At 35.3% G+C, this 19,433-nt stretch overlaps 1 protein-coding gene and 1 non-coding gene across 2 annotated transcripts in view; both read left to right on the top strand.

The window, feature by feature from the left end:
- Kcnh5 (potassium voltage-gated channel subfamily H member 5) overlaps positions 1–19,433 on the top strand; it is a 293,603-nt gene that overhangs the window by 132,067 nt on the left and 142,103 nt on the right. The window lies entirely within an intron of this gene.
- Trnaa-ugc (transfer RNA alanine (anticodon UGC)) lies at positions 17,751–17,823 on the top strand. Its single transcript has one exon. It is a non-coding gene; the product is annotated as a tRNA-Ala (tRNA).

Below are 19,433 nucleotides of genomic sequence, written 5' to 3'. Positions count from 1 at the left end.
ACGGGGAAGGTTTAGCTCATTATTTTCTAACCACAGCTTGGCATGGTATTGGACACTTACTGGACTCCTGATAATGAATGAGCCGATGAATGAATGAATGTATTCCAGATATTAAAGCATGGAAAAGAAAAACCCCATGAGACTGAAGAAAGCTATAGTTATTGCCAGTGAAAGGAGTTTTTATTTAAAGGTCAGGTGTCTTAGCTGTTTGAGTACCGGAGCAATTCCCCCCACACACGGAAGAGGGAGCTTGCTGGAGCAGCCCTGCCACATTCTGAATGCTGGGTGAGTGGGACTTGAGTCTGCTTCCAGCCTCCCCCTCAGCCCAGTTTCAATCATTGTTACTGAATGTGTTTCTCTTTGATGGTGCCATTGAGAGCCTATTTAAAGCACTCTGTAGGTCCTTTTGATATAGCAAGTGAAAGTGATCAAAGCCTTGAGAACTAGATATTGTCGACTCACCCTGGACCGCCAGCTTCAGCAACACTTCTTCCTTGGAGCAGGAACAGGAAGTTGGGATTCATGCACTAAGGAGCAGGAAAGTTGATAGGGATTTTCACAGCAATTGGTCACAGTTAGCAGAACTTTCTAACATTTTCTGACTGGGAAAGTCCAAGACTCTAAACTAACATGTCATATATATCTATATATTTTTTTTTCCAAAGTGAAAGATAAAAGAAAAAAGGAGATCTTCACAAGGGAGGGGAAAATAAGATGGAATCCAAACTTTTTTTTTCTTATAGTCACTATGGAGTTGAGTCCAGGATGATGTTGGGTTTCATGGAGGACATGAGTAATTCTAACCTGTCGTCTTTTTCTCTGTGTCTGATTGCTTTTCATACTTATTAGTAATTTTCGGTAGTAGGCTCATTATGCAAATGTTTCCAGGTGTTTTCCTTTTGATTTTAAGCTAAAACAAAACAAACAAAACAAAATGGGCTTAATTGTATTCCAGAGGATCTGATGAACTGACAGAGTTTAGAGATTTAAAAATAGGATAAGAAGGAAAATTGTGGCTGCTTGTTTGGACTTCATTAGAAAGGAAGTAGATTTTATTTACTGAGTTTACTATGAGAACATTTACATCTGAACTTGGAGCATTTGGCTTTGTGATTTTTCAATGGTTCCTCTAACTCGTTAATTCTGTAAAATTTGCAAAAGAAATAAAGTTATACTCATAAGTGCATCTAAATCAACATTGGACAAATTTTGAATTTTATCAATGGTTTTTCTCTACTTTGTAATTTATAAAATGAGTTGCATTTGCTTCTAAACTTCCTTCTGTCTAAAAATCAAGACTTGAACATGTTAGCCAGGTGTTAGTATTGATGATATGGTTTAGAGATGTTGGGCATCACCAAATTTCAGATGTGTGACCTCCATTTGGCTTGTAGTGGGGGGAAAATGAGTTGAGAAGTACACCCCACCTTGGAATTCAGCACTTTTTATTTTACTAAAACACAGCCTTGTGATTATTAGTAGTTTTTAAAGACTCAGTGTATCATTGGTGAAAAATAATGAAAATGTCTAAAAGACACGTTATTTCTAACTTTGATGAGAGGCTGATTTCTTTGATATGCATATGTGTATGTGTTGGGGGTTGGGAATGACCCAAGACAGCTTTGCCACATAAGGGAAAAGTATAGCTTATGAGGCTACCATTGAGTTCCATAGGGTATCAGATGGAATTGTGTTTGTGATTCTGCTGAAGATGAGAAGATCATTTTGGTGGATGGGAGATATCTAATTGTCTCAGGTGACTGTGTGTTTCATCTGCTTTTGCTCTGTCATAATAGTATATAATCCATTCATGACAGCTACATTCAGTGTGGAGACCCTTTACTTACGGAATAAAACTGATTTATACATATTACTATACAAATTACTCTTGCATCTGAAGGGGTTTATGCTTCTAATCTTCATGAATTCAACTATTTCAACTGGAGGCAAAAGGGAACAAAACCATCTATGTTCTTTCTTTTATTTTTTTTCATTTTTCTTTTTGTTGCTCAATAAAAATGAATGAGTTTTATACATCCAAGCATTTTTTAAAGGAAGATGGATTATTTTCACTGTTCTTATATATTTGTATAATTATTAAGAGAAAATTAACTGACAAAGCCATTCTCAATGTACAAAGAATCTACTTAGGCTAAAGTTATTTATATGCCAATATGGAAACAATTACTTTTGACCTACTTGCATTCTTCATGAAGATGATCTGAGTTTTTGAGTGGGTTACATTTGTGACGAATTCATCAAAGAGTAGTTTTGGAATATTTTTATGGAATGCCATAATTTCAGACATGGGGAAGTCACATTCTCATAATTTTGCCATAATATTTTGGTTCCTTAAGAAAGTAATGTAAGAGTGATACTTTTAATTTAAAGAAATATAGCCTGTGATCTTCCCATAATCAGTAATTTCTGAAAATCAAAAAAGTACAGTTTACCATGTAGTGAAATTATTACAGATGACATCAGAACAACTTTCAAATATTAAAGTTATAGTAGCTTTAGTAACTAAACATTCTGTATAACTCTGATAACTCCAAGAATGGAACCAACCATTCATCTATTTCTATCCATTCATTACTTTTTTTCTCTAGCTATCTCCTTGGGCCATATGAATGATGCAGTCTAGTTTCATCTTTGCCATGCTAGAATAGTCTTATTTACTTATCACTGAACCCCTGGCATATTTCTTGCTATTTCAAGATTACTTTTTCTGACCTCTTATTGACCATCAGCATTGCATGAGCTAATGGATCTTACATGTTGTCTAGCTAAACTCTTTCTTGAAACTGAAGTTCAAAGGTATAAACAGTGGTGATGACATCAGACTCCTTCCTCTATATTCACTTTAACTGCTTTCCCAGCCCTCATCTTTCCTTGCAATCTGATAAGAGTAATATTTTTAAATGGACAGTCTCTGCATTGGGGCCCATTCCTTCCTTTCCTAGAGAAACTTAATTCTCATAATGAACTCTTGATGCATCTTCATTCAGAAAAGAATTTTAGCAAAGCAGAAACCATGAATGGACTGAGATTTGGTAGTGGGCTATCTATGGGGGGAATAAGGATAGGGAAGGTAGTTGCTATATCTCTAGCAATAATTCATAATATCACTACCAATATTTTTATATTGTATCTCTTGCAATATATGTATTATGTCTATCAATGATTTGTAGATGAAAGTCTGATTTATAGATGAAGGTCTGTTTAGTCTGTTATTAACTACCATTTTAATTTTGCTTTTTATTTGACAGCATGTCCTTTTATTGCCATTAACGTTCAACCTTTAAATGTTCTTTTTTTAAGTTTTATTGATTTTATTTTTTTTAAATATATGACAGAAGAATGCATTACAGTTCTTATTAGACATATAGAATACAATCTTTCATATCTTTGTATTTAGAGTATGTTCACACCAATTCATGCCTTTATATATGTACTTTTTTCATTACAATTCTTATTACATATATATACCACAATTTTTCATATATGTTTATATATAAAGTATGTTGACACCCAATTCGAGTCTTCATACATATACTTTGGATAATGATGTCCATCACATTCTACCGCCCTTGCTAATTCCCTGCCTCCTCCTTTCCCCTCCCACTCCTCTTTCCTATCTAGAATTCATCTAATTCTCCCATGCTTCTCCTCCCTACTCCACTATGAGTTAGCCTCTTTGTATCAGAGAAAACATTCAGCATTTGTTTTTTTGGGATTGGCTAACTTCACTTAGAATTATCTTCTCCAACACCATCTATTTACCTGCAAATGCCATGATTGTATTCTCTTTTAATGCTGAGTAAAATTCCATTGTGTATATATACCACATTTTTTTTAATCCATTCATCCACTGAAGGGCATCTAGTTTGGCTCCACAGTTTAGTTAAAGCCCCAACTTATTTAATAAGACTCCTATAGCTCAAGAATTAAAACCAATGGGATGGAATCAAACTAAAAAATTTCTTCTCAGCAAAAGAAACAATCTGTGAGGTGAACAGAGAGCCCACATCCTGGGAGCAAATTTTTACCCCTCACACATCAGATAGAGCACTAATCTCTAGGATACATAAAGAACTCAAAAAGCTAAGCACCAAAAAAACAAATAACCCAATCAGCAAATGGGCCAAGAACCTGAACAGACACTTCTCAGAAGAGGATATACAATCAATCAACAAATATATGAAAAAATGCTCATCATCTCTAGCAATCAGAGAAATGCAAATCAAAACTACTCTAAGATATCATCTCATTCCAGTCAGAGTGACATCTATTATGAAGACAAACCACAATAAATATTGGTGAGGATGTGGGGGAAAAGGTACACTCATACATTGCTGGTGGGACTGCAAATTGGTACAATCAATACGGAAAGCAGTATGGAGATTCCTTGGAAATCTGGGAATGGAACCACCATTTGACCCAGCTATCCCTCTCCTTGGACTTAAAAACTGCATACTGCAGGGACACAGCCACATCAATTTATAGCAGCACAATTCACAATAGATAAACTGTGGAGCCAATCTAGATGCCCTTCAGTGGATGAATGGATAAATGTTCTTATTGTCTTTAAAATCTCTGGTAAAGGGTACATAGTTGTATTCTTTAAAAATTTACCCTTTTCAATCTTTGTTTTTAACCCCAGGTTTTAGTCTGCCTACATTAATTTTAATTACCAATACATTTAAATTTATCTCTATAATCTTGCTTTGTGCTTTCAACTTATGATTTTTTAGTTTGTTTTTCTTCTTTCTGCTTTCTTTAGAAATGTGTTTTTTTCCCCTCTTTACTATTTTGGAAGTTATAATCTCTGTGTCTTTTTGTGATTTCCCTGGATATCTTAATGTGAACGCTTAACAAGTTCTACTGTTAATGAGTATCTTTACCATTTGCCAAGGCAATATAAAGGCTTTAGAATAAAAACTACTCATTCCCTCCTGAACTTTTATGGCACTGTTTTGTTCTCTTCTTTTAGCTCTACTTAGTTTTTAACCCCAGAAATTAGATATTACAGTGAGTAAAATATATGTCATAGTGACTATTTTTTTCCTCCTACTTTCTAAAATGTAATCTTAGAATTTAACTCTGTATCATGTGTTGCATTATGTTTTTTCAGTCTGTGTCCCTAACATATTCTAAGGTCCTTTAGACCAAGTACCTGAAAATATTTATTTCTCATTGGCCCACAATGCCTGGGACAGTGCCTTGCACTTAGCAGGTACTTAATAAATTCTTGATAGCTCATTGACTCAGCAACCAGTTATACTCATGAGTTTTTGTTCAATGACAAATTTTAACATTCAAATTCAAACATTTAGAGTTGTTTTTCTTTTCTTCTGTAGTTAGTATTGGTTTGCCATGTTCCATTTCCATGGGACTGATTCAAGTGGAAATTATCAGGCTAGTTTGGTGTGGGAAGTAGTGGGTAGGAAGAAGACAGGTAGACAATGGGTAACACAAAAATTAGCACTATGATTTTGTCACTGTGTGAAAAGCAGTAAAACTAATATGGTTCCATTTTTCAGTTGCCTCTCTTTACCTAACTGTATTCTTTCTTTTTTCCCCTCAACTTATGGCCACCTATTAGTACTCATAATATTTGCATGCTGTAGAAGCAGAACTAATACGTTGTATTCTTTGAGCTTGTTTTGGGTCACCCAAGGTCACAATAGATCTAAGACAAAATTCACAGCACTTTTCTTTTTATCCATGCTCTTTTTTTCTGGGATCCCTGCATCTTTTAGATAAAAAGCTTCAGTATGTGTTAGACACCCTTGTTAATTTTTCAGTCTTATCTTTTCTACTTGGTTGTCTAGAAGAAACATTTTTTTCCCAATGATAAAAACACTTTTCTTGCTTCACAATATCTGATCCAAAAATAGCCTAAAAAATAAGCCTGAATTTGCTGAAGGTAATATAATAAAAGGACCCCAAATCAGACATCTGTTACTCATTATTTATAACCTATGGCTAAAAGTCATGCTAATTAGGAGTTATTTCTATTTATTTCTCAGACTGTTTGCTCACAAGACTCATACATTCTCTTTAGTCATTTTCACTTTGCTTGTGATATCAGTAAAGTTTAAGTAAAATTTGAAATGCAGTCTCTTAAAGAATACGAGCCATCATGATAAAGCAAGTTGATGATCAAATCTATGGTTTTCTCTACTGCCTTACAATCACCTTTTGCTATTTTCCTCAAATGTTGAAAATAATTTAAAGTTTTTAGCCTTCAATAATTGTTTTTTCCTAAAGAGAGCAGGGTGCTTGGTATGTATATTCATTGTATGAGAGTAATACTACTTACACATATATAATCCTTAATAATTTTAAAATATTCTGTTGAGATTATTTTTTTGTGTTAAGTCATTGGGATTCAAAAAGCTCAACAGGTGACTCCCTATGACCTCATGAAGTTCTTCATTTCTGGAAACCTCTTCTAGCTTGTGATAGAGCACTTGCCTAGGTGGAAGGGATGTCCTTCACAATTTCAAATATCCATTGACAGTGGGAAATTTCAATAGTGAGCCTCTATTGTATACTCCTTCCTTATGCCCAGAACATTTTTATCTTAGTTATCTGTGATATGCTGAAAAATGAGTCAGATGGTTTTATTGTGTTAATAGAGAGGACATTATGGCAATGGAATGTAAATATGGTTGATTCATGTTTATAACTCTGGGTGGCCGACAGAGGTTTCAGATGGAAAGAGGATTAGCTTGGGTCTGTCAATGACTATTACTTACATCTTTCTCCTTCTAGACTAAGGATTGCCATCAGAGGAAGTAAGTTTCTCGGCCCTGATGCTTTAGGTTCCTGGTTTCTAGACATACGTATAAACTTTTGGATGGAAGTCACAGTAGAGATTTTCATCATCTTTGCCTACTGGAAATGCCTATGACGTGAAAGCAATTTCTTCCTTTTGTGGCTCTACCCTCAGTTATTATTTTTCCTATTACAAGAGTAAAATTTAAAATGTACCTAAATAAAATTAGGATTTGGGGCATTGCAGGAGTTCCTACAAACAAGAGTTCAAAGCAGGCTCTCCATGCATGCTAAGTAGAGGTTCTCCTCACTAGTGCTGGTGACCTTTAAAAGATCTCTCTCTGTAATCTGTTATATTCTGAAATTTTATAAGAAAAAGATATCTCTTCTGGCTGTCTTGCCTTCAGTTCTGTCATATCTGTAAAACAAAAAAACTATGGTTTTTAGATGTCGTATATGGTATGTTTCCATTTGTTCTTTGACCCTATCCTTTTTTGGCAGGTACTGGAGATTGAACTGAGGGGCAATAAACCACTGAGCCACATCCCCAGCCCTGTCCTGTATTTTATTTAGAGACAGAGTCTCACTGAGTTGTTTAGCACCTCACTTTTGCTGAGGCTGGCACTGAACTTGCGATCCTCCTGCCTCAGCCTCCCAAACCACTGGGATTACAGATATGTACCATCATGCCTGGCTGTCCCCCATCCTTATTCAGGAAATGTTTTGCTTTATTGAAGTCATGATGTTGATTATGTTATTGTTAACTAATAGGTTTCTTAATGTGTATTGATAGCCAAAGAGTTAAATTTGCCAGGCACTAGATTATGAGTATCTTTCTATAATTTTCTAGAAGACTAAAGAAAGTATAGTAACAAAGGGAATATTCATAGTTAACAGTAATAAACTAAACTATCTCAAAAACAGATTTAGGAAAGAATACTTCCATCTCACATATACAAAGCTTTAATGCTTATTAAGAGTTAATTGACACATGGGACCTATATATTAGTTATAATTTTATTAACTGAGTCTAAAACCAAGGAAAAGCCAAATGTCAAATTCCCTTCCATGATTAAATTCAGCATTATGAATTTAAAGTCTTTTGCTCTCTTTCTGACTTGTCATTATTGTAGATTATAGGGTTGGTTATCTATAGATTCCAAACTGCAGAAGAGAAGGGAATGTATTCATTCAGAGTTTTAGAAATTAAATTAAAAGGAGTTATCTTTTGAAATATCTGAAAAGTTTATTGAGGCTTGGCGAGTTTAATTTCAGTGCATTTAATGGAAGTCAGAGGTGGATTCGTTTAGTTAAGGCCATCAGATGGAGGCAACGTACGGTACAGGGAAAAAGAACAGAGAATGACTTACAATTAACCTTTTGCTTGTAATGTAGCAAATGGTCAGACAGAAGCTGTCTAGAACTCGCTGGATGTTAGTACAATAGAAATCATTGGTAATCAACCTCAACTTCCCGGTGTTCTAGGGGGTGCAATTTGAATACTCAGTTTAAATGTACTGATGAAAATACAGAATACTTTTCTGACATAAGAAACCTGACTTGATTCTGTGGTGCTGCTACTCAAGATCAAGAAAACCTATATGAGGTGGTTGAACAAACATGTGCAATCACACAAGAGGCAAATAAAAGGAAGTACTTGCATCCCTTGATTGATTTTTATTACTCAACAGTCTGGACTCCTCCCTTCCCACTCCCACACTTCTCAGCATGCAGATATGTTGATCTCTTCTTTTAATATTTAGATCCTGTGTGTATATGTTTCATGGTGTGTGTGTGTGTGTGTGTGTGTGTGTGTGTGTGTGTTTGTTATTAATACAGGGCTATAGGATTAGTTAGGCATGATTAATTATCTGCATGTACTTTCAACTCTTGATGCCTCATTGATTTTATGACTAGTTGATCCATGACATTTTTATGACCTGAGACTTTGTAATTTTTCTACTTAGCTTTCTAATGCCTTTCAGAGCAACCATCTTTAGTACGTGTAGCTATGAGTTATGCATTCAACTAAAATATACTGGCACTATGCAGGATAATTTGTGACTGTACAGAATTATTGTTATGTGGAATATGGCACTTAACAACTCCCATTAACAGCTAGGTGTTATGTCTCACTTCTAGAATGTTGTGTCTGAGGTTAGAATCTACCATGTCCTCTTGCGCTGTGATCTGATCCTCAGAGAGGCAGAGCAATGGGAACTGAGCCGGCACCTGAAACTCCAGCCCCACCCAACTGTTGGTGTGGTCATTGACTGCTCCTAGACCTTGCATCATCTTCTCCCAATTCAGAGTATCTGCCTCCAGTTATTGTCCTGCCTCTGGCTTCCTGTCACCTGGCTTTGCCATTTCTAATATGCTGCTCCCCTGCAGTTGAGATTCCTTTGGTACAGTCTCTGCCTTTTCTAACTGGGCTTCTCTCTGATTCTCTCTTCCACAAGGGGAGGGTTTTCATTCATTTTGTGCACACTGTTCTCACTTCCTAGGATGGTGCCTGACAGGTGGCAATACATATGTACTGAACAAAATTTTCTGACTTTTGTTTCTATCATTTGGTTTCCTTCTAATTCTCACCTTTGGATTTCATCAGGGATGGAACAGGGTGATACCAGACGAAATCTCAGAGCTCATGCATGTCCTGCCACTTGTGATCCATGAGAGTCCATGTGTGCTATGACCCGTGATGGGTGTTATCACCCATTATGGTATTTTCTAGTTGGTGCTTAATGATGTTTTATTTGTCACCAAAAGACTTTGGCCTCTCCCAAATTAGATGTTTTCATGACTAAGAGGTTCTTAGGTTTTATCAAAGAACAATTTCAGGAAATGCTTAGATAAGTGGACACATTTCTTTATATTCCCTAATTGGGTAGTGGTCATTAATATTTTCTGTGGCATTAAAAATTATCTGTGGGAAGGACTGGAGATGTGGCTTAGTGGTTAAGTGCCCCTGGGTTCACTCCCCAGCGCGCGCGCACACACACACACACACACACACACACACACAAATTTGTCTGTGGGAAGAGAGGTATACAACCAAATGGATTATGCAGATGGGTAACAGACATACTGTGATCTTAGGAAGTCAGAAGTAACAATGACACTGTTATATGGGTCAAGGTACACATAAACACTTGTCTTTTAATATGTTGTGGCACTATTTCTGTTACTGAGAAATAAACTAATATAGTTATCTGGGGGTGTTATAGTTTGGATGTGAGGTGTTCCCCAAAAGCTCATGTATCAGACAATGCAAGAAGGTTTAGAAGTGAAATCATCTCATGATGGGATTAACTGGGTGAGGGCTGAAGGTGGATCAGGTGTGGCTGGAGGAGGTGGGTCATTGAGGGTGTGGCTTTGGGCCACATATTTTGTATCTGGTGAGTGGAGTCTCTGCTCTGTGATCATCATGTGAGCTGCTTCCCTCTGACACACTCTTCTGCCATGATGTTCTACCTCACCTTGAGCCCTGAGGAATGGAGCCTGCTGTCTGTGGACTGAGACTTCTGAAGCTATGAGCCCTTTTCCTCCTATAAAATTATTCTTGTTGGGTCTTTTAGTCACAGCAGCAAAAAAATCTGACTGAAACAGGGGAAACCTTAAAACTCCACAAGACTGAGTTTTAATAGTCTTATAGGAATAGGTATCACATTATTTTCCAACATAAAAACCACAGAGTTATAAAAATATAGGGTAGGTCTTGGAACTGAAACTGATCTGAAGAGACCACCTGTTTCAGGTTAGGTCATTAGAATTTCACACAAGCATCCAAATGACACTCAAAAAGGTTGAATGACTTTTCTGCCCAGGGTGACAGGGCAAAATTTCAGCTTCAGAGATGTAGCACAAAAGGGAGCACATGTTCTTATAATTTCTGTTTCAATTTTTCCTTTCCTCAGGAGCTTCTACAACAGTGAATAATATCATAAGCACATATTCTTTAATATGTGCAGGATTTTTTCAGTCTTTCTAGTTTTAGCTGGTGGAATTAGAAGATAAATTAAAGTTTGTTCTCTTTCTTCAAGGCAAGAAGTGTATGTGCTTTGTACAACAAAGCCCAAGAAATCTAATAAAATACCCTAGCTGCAAAAGTTACCACCTGAGCCTCAGACTCCTCTAGAATTACTGTGGCATCTCTCTTTTGTTTAAAGAAAAAAAAATCTTAGGTTTAAAAAAATTAAGTGTTCATAGAAACACATGTTAGGATTAGTAGAAGGACTGATAAAATTTCGTAGATAGCTGAGACTAAAAACTCTTCTTATATTTCCTTTTTGTTTCAAGGAGAAAGAACTGGGCCCTCTTCAGTGATGAGACTACTAAATATTTGTTATGGTTTGGGTATAAAATGTCTCCTGAAAAGCTCTTGTGTTGGAAATGTGATAGCCAATGTAGCTATGTTCAGAGGTGAAATGATGATATTGACAGCTGTCACCTAATCAGTAGATTAATTCATTTGATGGATTAATAATGTGAATGGACTACTGGGTGGTAACTGATGGCAGGTGGGACATCATTGCAGGAAGAAGTAGGTTCCTGGGAGCATGCCCCTGGGAATTGTATTTTCCTGGCTGCTACAAGCTGAGAAGCTTTCCTTACCTATGCACTTCCACCTTGATGTTCTCCCTCACCTGAGGCCCATAGAAATGGAGTTGGCTGACCATGAGTTGAATCTTTGAAACTCAGACAAAACTTTTCCTCCTCTCAGTTGTTCTTGTCAGGTCGCAGCAAGAAAAAGCTAACTAAAACAATATTTTCACACACACACACACACACACACACACACACACACTGATGCATTTCCAAAAATTTTATGTTGGACTATTTAGTGGTAAAGCCAACACTAGAATATTCTTCTGATCCGAATGCCAAGGCTTTTGCATTTTGATGAAGTGAGTCCCACTTTTTTAAGCCTTATATCATGTTCAGTATGATTTCATCTGATGTGTTCTGCACTGTGGTTTAATCTGGGACTTTATTCCCTCACTTTTCATTGAGTACATTCAGATGATTTTTGAAGCACTGATAATAGGCAGATTTTTTATCTTTCCTTTTTCTTATGGCCTCTGGAAATTTCGCTGGTTAGTGTTCACATATTGACTTTGAATTGCGATAATCATAGTAATATAAACATCTCATTTAAATAAGATGTACAATAAAAGTTTACTTAAGGTAAATTAAGAGCAAAAGGGCTAATTGTGTATACTCACTTAAAATGCCCTTTCTGCTGTTGTCAGAGATATAGGATTAAATAAACCAAATATGGCAATTTTCTTGGTATTTTATTATGTCTAGAAATATTATTTACTCCAGTAAAGTACATCTTCCTTTATTGTCACTCATCACCAATTCTAATCCTATCTAGATTTTCTACTATTGTCCTGTATTATCTAAAATCTTAACTGCTATAATATTAGTTCCTTCCTTAGTTTTATTTAACTTAGTTATACACAGAGATATAGTAATTTACATACCTTCAAAGGATCCTCATGAACTCAAACTATTCTGCACAGAGGCTGAGTTGTTGGAAAGAAAATGTGCATCCAACTATGTGTGTATGTTAGCATAATGTTCCTGTTGACAGGAACCATATTTTCCCTTAAAAGCATGATTGATGAAGCCATTTTGCAGACAAAGAACTCATGACCAATTTCTTTCAAGCTTCAAATCAAGTTTGACAGCAGGAAGAGTTTCTTATAGCAAATGGGAAACAGTCATCTTAAAATTTAACTCATATCACGATCATTGTTGGCTTCCAAACACACTCACACTTCACTTCTGGTTCATTGAGAAGCCCTGTTGTGCCAGAGCATTGGTCCTATTAAGAGAGCTTGCAGCTGGTTGTGTCTATGCATCCTGCAGAATTCTTCTTTTAGTTCTAAGTGAAGACCACATGGTGCAATATAAAAATCAAAGCACCACTTCTTACGTGCTACAGGTATTATAGTAGTTGGTTAAACTGCTTTATGCTAGGCGATTATCTTTTGGGTTGACAAGTTCCAGAGTAAGCCAACTAGGTAATTAGAGGTGTTTTGGCATATTGGTACCAAAGTTGCTGTCTGAAGATGCCCAGAGAGTAATAGTCTCGCATGTGTGTGTGCGCATGTGTGTGTTTTCTCTGCAGGTGTTAAATTTTCCAGGAGAGAAGTGTTCAGCATGAGCAAACATGACTAATAATTGTGAGCTGTTTATATGCATACAGACAAGCTTGGGAGCACAGAATCCAAAGCAGAAATTATTGCATTAGAGAAGTGCTTTGGGATTTGGGCTTATAGTCCCATGTCTGTCTGCTTAACATTTCTTTTTCGTTAAGAGTTTCAACATTTTATTGATTTGTAAACAATTAACTCCGTGTATTAAACTACATCTAACTTTATATTTTAATTGTGCTTCTTCAGTCCATGACACCAAAACACAAAAGGATGCTTAGGTAATGATATTCACCACCCACTCCAGAAGGTTCTCTTACAATAGTTTAAAGTACTGACTTATTGAACTGCTTGTTACGGCACTGGAATCTTAACTCTCTGAGGGCACAGGCTGTGTCTTTTCATTGTTTGTCCCCAGTGTCTGAGACGGTGCTTCAAGATTTTTTGAAAATATGTAATGAAAGAACTGCTTTCACTATTTGTTCAATATATTTTTGTACTTTAAATATTTAAAGGTTTTGTCTTCAGGTGTGATATGCAGGGTAATTTTCCATTATCTAATCCTTCCTTGTCTAATCATGTAAAAATATGTTTCTCTATGAGAGTGTTTTCAGATGTAATTCTTTAATAATTATTTATGATTCTGGCCTAGAGTAAAAATTGGTAATATTAGTTATTATACACAGTGAATTCTCAGAATATAGAATATAGAATAATTTTAATTGATACAGTTGTTCCAGAGCTAAAAATGAATTTAGATGTTATGAAATACAAAGGAAAGATCATTAAATTAAGGTATGGAGAGGTGACAAGTATTATGTGGTGCCATACTAGTAGATTTAGTTATGAGTTGTGTGAAGATTGGTTATATTTTTAAAAATTATTTGAATTTTCCTGAGTATTAAGATAAGGCATAGAAATATCATAATTCCTTTATTCTTCAATAATTGCTCTTCACTTTTATGAATTAAATTAGAATATTTCCTTAGGTATGGCGGCTCACACCTGTAATCCCAGTGGCTCAGGAGGCTGAGGCAGGAGGATCACAAGTTCAAAGCCAGCCTCAGCAGAAGTGAGGTGCTAAGCAACTCAGTGAGACACTTTCTCTAAATAAAACAGAAAATAGGTCTGGGGATGTGGCTCAGTGGTTGAGTGCCCCAGGTACCACTCCCCAGCCCCCCACAAAAACAAACAAACAAACAAAAAACATAGAATATCTCTTTTTTAGATCCCAGGGATTTGAAATTATTATTATTTTTTGTGTACTGGCATTCTGTAAATTATGCAACTGATTCATAAATTATGTACCTTTGTTTTCAATGCTTTATTTAAAGCATTTAGTTTGTGTCTGAATTCAGTTCTTTCATGCAGAAACTAATACAATTTTGTGTTACCAAATTCAAATGAAAAATTTCTGGACTTTGAATTTGCATTAATCTAAGCTTTAATTTTTTAAATTTTTCATCACCTACTAACTACTTTACTAACATAACTTTAGTAATTTATCAAGTAGCTGTGTATTCCTTTATGTTTGCCATTTCCCTTTTTAAAAGATAGCTGGAATATTTATAAATGTCCCATCTGTACACATACCTGTGTAAATGTCATACCTAGTAATTTTCATTTGTTTATTGTTTTTTTAATTAAAAATTTTCATTTCTAATTCTGTTGTTTGGAATGCAGATCATAGACCGAGAGATCTGATCTTAAGTGTGGAATATAGGCATACTTAGTGCTACTATTATATTATAGAAGCATTGTGAGTTAAATAGGATTTTGTGAGTTATTTTCAAGATTTATTATAATTTCAATGAGACAATATTTTAAAATGTAAGGCAGAAATTGAAGAAAAATATTCCCCTTCTGTAGTAGTGGTGGTTCTCTAAGTGGCAAATAGGGCTGTGGCTATCAGGTTAGATACTTTGGGACTCTCAACTTGTACTGTGTATGAGTAAGACAAAACAACTGACTGATTCAATATCCAGATGTAAAGATATAGATTGGGGAAAATTGGGAGCAAGTATTTAAGTCAGGTGCAAAATATTAATATGGTTGTTCTAGAGCAAAATATGTTAAATTGGGAGCAAAGGACATTTGCCTCCATAGCTTAAAGATTCTTTTTTTTTTTTTTTTTTGAGTACCAGGGATTGAACACAGAGACACTTAACCACTAAGCCACATCCCCAGCCTTTTGTAAATAATTTATTTAGAGACAGCGTCTCTCTAAGTTGCTTAGAGCCTCACTAAGTTGCTGAAGCTGGCTTTGAACTTGTGATCCTCCTGCCTCAGCCTCCTAAACTGCTGGGATTACAGGTGTGAATCACTGCAGCTTAAAGATTCTTAACTCACACTCTTTCAACTTTGTTCTTTGCATCTATTGTGAGAAATTTATCATTATTATTGTTTTTTATTATTATACTACATATTCATGGTGGAGAAAAAGAACAGCAGAGTATAAAGTGAAAAGTTAACTTTTCCTTTCCTGCCAACTATCCCATCAGTCCATTCCACAGAATTCATCAGTGTTATTAATAGATTCTTCTCTAATAAAATTTTTTTTGGTACTGGGGATTTAACTCAGGGGCACTTGACCACTGAGCCACCTCCCCAGCCCTATTTTGTATTTTATTTAGAGATAGGATCTCACTCACTTGCTTAGTACCTCGACATTGCTGAGGCTGGCTTTGAACTCGTGATTCTCCTGTCTCAGCCTCCTGAGCTGCTGGAATTACTCTTAACAAAGTTTTTGTATTTCTACAAATACTATTTCATTTAGACTAGCTCAGTTTCAATTTTTCTCTTTGTGCCATTTGTAAGTCTAGTATTAAATAACACTGATCCATAGCATCCGAGTGTTAGTGTGTTGTGGAATTTCAGTTTTTAAATTCACAATCCATGAGCACCAATAAAGCAGACTTAGCTCTTTCTTAAACCTGGCAGTGTTCCCTAGTTAAGCACACTCACTCATACAGACAAAAGATTTCTATTTTTTTTTTTCCGCAGACGAACTCATTACTTTCCCTGAGCTTTGTAAGGGACTGAGTCATTTACTAGTTTTCTAAAGGGCAGCTAAATTTTTTTAGATACCTCCTGAATAATTGAATTCTCCTGAATTTGGAAATACATCCAATTCTTACTCAAAAAGTCTTCCTGATTAGATAAAACAGTTAAATGGACCATAAGGATGTGGGAAAAGAAACATCCCTTGAAAGCAGAAAGCAAGCATCCACATCTGTATCCCCCAGATTGATGTCTACAGCTCCATTGGAAGAGGGGGTACTAATGAACTCATTAAACAGTCCCCACTGCCATTCCTCAATGTAATTTTGTGCTTAACTGATGTTTATAGACTTAGGATTTCACTGTAGAAGCTTATCATTGTAAGATGTTGATAAAGCTTTCAGAGATATTAGAAAAAATGTCTTGGACCACACAGTGAAAAGGAAGTGTAACACAGCTCAGGGCTTTTAGTGTGCAGAAGGTACTTTAAATATTTTTTAGCTTAGTTGCCTGAATGCAAATCAAATTGACCAATAAGAGCTAAATTTGCCTGCTTTATTGGTAAAGACCTTGATTGATTATGAATTTGAGTCTGTGTCCGATTTCAAAGAGTTATGCTGCTCAGTTACAATCTACCCAGGGAGCAAGATCAGCATGTATTCTAATGGTAAAACAATTACAGTAAACTGCATTAAAAAAAGGAAAAGAATATTACTAGCCTTGTTAGGAAGTGAGTACTATGTGGCTAGAAAGGTAATCCTGCTACTGCAGAACTGTATTACACTATAGATTAAAATTGTGAAAGTATGTGGCTCTTTTCTATAGTCTGCTATGTAGACCTCAGGAATGTGGACATTGTCCAGTTATGAGTGTCATGTGATAAGCATGAATCTGATTATCAAGTATGTGGCACGTCGCTTGTGAGACTTGACTAAGGTCCCAGAGGTTGAGCAGCTGTTGGAACATGGACATGACAGAGTGCAACTCAACACCATTTCTGCCATCCACATTGGCTCTCCTTAGAGAAAATTATTGTTTTACTGAAAGAGATCTTTGGTCTTCCTTCAAGAACCAGGAGGAGAATGACATTGAAGAGTTTTCTGTGCATTCCAGAAAGCCCTCAAAAGATTCTGAAGTGTTTAAGTAAGATTTCTTAGGGTACTAGAGGTACAGTGGAGTATCAAAGTCGTTTTCAGAGACATTACTTACATTGAAGGTAGGGTTTTGAAAGTAAATACTCTGAAATTATTTGTAAATGGTGAAATCTTCCATGAAACTCTTTAAGTAAATAATGTGTATTTAATTTCTTTTAGTTCTTATGTATTTTTATTGTTTTTTGTTTGTTTGTTTGTTTTAGAATTTAAGCTCTTGGAGGCTAAGCTTCAAGTCAGGATACTATTGACTACCTCCATGCCACAGATGGGTAGAAAAGTGTGATCTATTATGTGGCCTAAATGATCCTTATTGCGTAAGCATTTTATTGAAAGGTGTTTCTGTGAAATATCAGTATTACCAATTGAAAAGTGACAAATTTAGGTTAGTCCAGTTTTTACAAAATGGAGTTTTGCATCACATTTCCCCATCTGTGCCAATGACTAGAAGGACTGAGCCATGTCTGAGTGGCTGGCTGGTGCTGTGGTGGAACCCTTGTTAGTTTTGGATCTGGGAACAAACACATTCTGGACCTTACCTTTCATCTAATAGGTCTATGTTTCTGAGATGTTTCCAAGTGAACAAGTACTCCAATGAATTGACAGTGGCTGGTCATTATTCAACAAGAGGAAAAAAATACATATTGGGGCTGGAGATATAGCTCAGTTGGTAGAGTGCTTGCCTTGCATGCACAAGGCCCTGGGTTCAATCCCCAGCATCACCAAAAAAAAAAAAAAAAAGAGTAACAATTGAGCACAATGTTGAAGTTGCGACTTATCTGCTCACCTGGAGTCCACTTTCTTGCATTTTTCTTGTCCCCAAGAGCATTCACGCATCATTCATTTAATATCATTCTAAAAATTTGTGGTGGTTCATAGTTCACTGTTGGCACTTAATAAACACATTTTTGAGTACTGTTTAACTTTTCATTTACTTTTGTGACAGTTTGGTAAATTGTTTTGGTAAATTGTGTCATTCAGGAATTTGTCCATCTTACCTAAAATTATTGGATTTATTGAAAAAGATGTTTATAATATTTATTATTAATGAAAGTTCCCAGTTTCATTCCTGATATTGATAATTTTTATCTTTTATCTTTTATTATGGATTAATATATTACAGGTGTGTCAATTTTATTGCTTTTGTTTGAAAGGTTATCTGTTGGTTTCATTGATTATTCTTTTTTTAAAAAAATTCATTCTCTTTTTACCTCATTATTTGCTTCCTTCTACTTAATTTAGATGTAATTTAGACTTCCTTTTCTAGATTCCTAAGGTAGTAATCATTATTAGTAATCATTATTCTTGTTCTTTCTTCATTTTTAATATATAGATTTTCATTGAAAGACTGCTTTCATTTCATTTAAATCTTTGATTTTTAAAACTGTTTGGTTAAAAATATTTAAAAGTTTTCTTTGTGATTTCTTCCTCAATACTTATACTGCTTAAAAGTATATTTTAAATTTTAAATATTTGGATAACTTTTCAGATACTTATTTATTATCAAGAACCAAGAGGAGAATTGACACTGAAGAGTTTTTACCTAGGTTAATTAATTTTTTCTTTTTTGGTCAGAGATGTTACTTTACAGGATTTTAGTTCATTTTGAACTCATTGAGGCACAGTCCATTTCTTGGTGTACTGTTCATCTGGGTGATATACCAAATCCACCTGAAAATAATATGTGTTCTGCCATTGTTAGGAGTAATGTTCTACTATCGTCAATTAGGTTGATTGATAGTGGTGCTCAGGTTTTATGTGCCTTTATCGATTATCTGCTATTTGTTTTATGAATTTCCAAGAGAGAGAGAGAACAGTTAGTATCTTCAAATCTAACTGTGGAACTGCCTGTTTTCACTTTCAATTCTTTCAATTTTGACTTTATACATTTTGAACCTCTTCTTAGGTGTATATGAATTTAGAAATTTTAATGTGTTTTTGATGAATTTACTAATTTATTATCATGAAATATTCCTCTTTATCTCCCTACTGTTCATTATACTGAAGCCTATTTCCATAAGTCTAGCCCATCTAGTTTTCTTATGATTATTATAAACATGACCATCCTTAAATTTCAAACTAGCTATGTCTTCATATTAAAGGTACATTTCTTATAGATAATGAAAGTTAAATTTTGTGTTTTTTTCCCCCCAACCGGACATAACCTGTTTTAAAATCAGACTATCTGAACTATTTATTGTAAGTGTACTATTAGTATATGTGGGTTGATATTTACCACTTTGTTATTTGTTTTTGTGCCCTTATTTGTTCTTTTTTTCTGTCTTGATATTCAGTGAATATTTTCAATATTTAATTTTATTGTATTTATTGATAT

This window comes from Ictidomys tridecemlineatus, chromosome 5 (genome assembly GCF_052094955.1).
Source record: "Ictidomys tridecemlineatus isolate mIctTri1 chromosome 5, mIctTri1.hap1, whole genome shotgun sequence".
In the NCBI taxonomy this organism is placed as follows: domain Eukaryota; kingdom Metazoa; phylum Chordata; class Mammalia; order Rodentia; family Sciuridae; genus Ictidomys; species Ictidomys tridecemlineatus.
The sequence above is the reverse complement of the archived record's forward strand: the minus strand, read 5'-3'. Positions and strand labels throughout refer to the sequence as shown.